This window comes from Condylura cristata, unplaced genomic scaffold (genome assembly GCF_000260355.1).
Source record: "Condylura cristata isolate star-nosed mole 26May11 unplaced genomic scaffold, ConCri1.0 scaffold00026, whole genome shotgun sequence".
NCBI lineage: Eukaryota > Metazoa > Chordata > Mammalia > Eulipotyphla > Talpidae > Condylura > Condylura cristata.
Window position 1 is genome coordinate 7,597,941 of NW_004567127.1, and position 1,220 is coordinate 7,599,160.

A 1,220-nucleotide genomic window follows, 5' to 3' on the forward strand; every position below is an offset into this window, starting at 1 on the left:
CCCCTCCCGCTCCCACTGGTCGCCGTCTCTGATTTCGGGTTCATCACGCGTGTGCCCTGTGTGTGTCCGCTGATGGCACAGCTCCTGACTCAAAGCGGGCACTAATAAAATTAACAGTAAATGGAAACCAGGATCTTGACTGATGATCCCCTAATCTGTATCTCCGCCCTAGATGTGTTCATCCATCTACCGTTTCAACCTTCCATTTAGATGTCTGATACCTCAAATTTAGCAGTCTGCTCTGTGTTGCTCCCATACATACCTCCGAGATACGCCCCCCACCCCCATCTTAGGGGTGGCAGTGAACATCTACCACTTTCTCTTAGGGTGTCTGCACAGGCACCACCTTTTCAAAAAAAGTCTTTCCTGAGCCCCTTAAGAGAGTCCCCCACCACACTCTGTCAGTGTTTACCAGGTCTCCCCAGGGCCCGGGGGAGACAAAATTCTCTCTTGAAGCTCAGATTATTTAATGTGAGGGAGAAACATGTAAACAAACGGAAATAGAGCTAGCTTTCCTATCTCTCTCCACACCCTTTTTCTATTTACCTTGCGGTGCTGATCACCTGAAATTGTGTTTATTTCTACTTTCCCTCTCCCCTTCTTAACAATCACTGACACAGGTCATTTTGCCTCCGAAGACCTCCTCGTTTCCTCTTCTCCAGTCTCCATCGCATGTGTCTCATTTGAGGCCCCTCTATCAGCCTACTATTTCAACAGCCTTCTGCACGGCTTCCCTGTGGGTTTCTTCCCTCCTCCAGTGACCCCCACCCCACAGGCGCTGGAGAGATCTTTCTGAAGAGGGTATCATATCATTTGAGTCCAGCATCAGATCCTGTCCCTTTTAACTTTTTCATTTCTCATCCCAGCTCTGACTTCACGTCATAAATAATTCCAGCCTAGCTCTATTTCCATTTATTTGTTTACATGTCTCTCCCTCACATTAAATAAACTGAGCTTCAGGATGGAATTTAGTGGCCCCAGGCTCAGCAGCCCAGCACCCTTATTACATTAAGACCTTATTGGAGCCTGGTGGGGGTGGAGTGGGGGGGTCACGATAAACACTAAATGGTTGTCACTGGCTTAGAATTTGCTGCTGGCCCTCCATATGTGTGGCAGTGTTCCCGCAGAACTCACCACACCTTCCGAGAGCTTTTATCTCAGGAGAAACAAGCTCTGATAGAAAAGTACTTTTATAGTTTTGATAGACATTTTTGTTAATG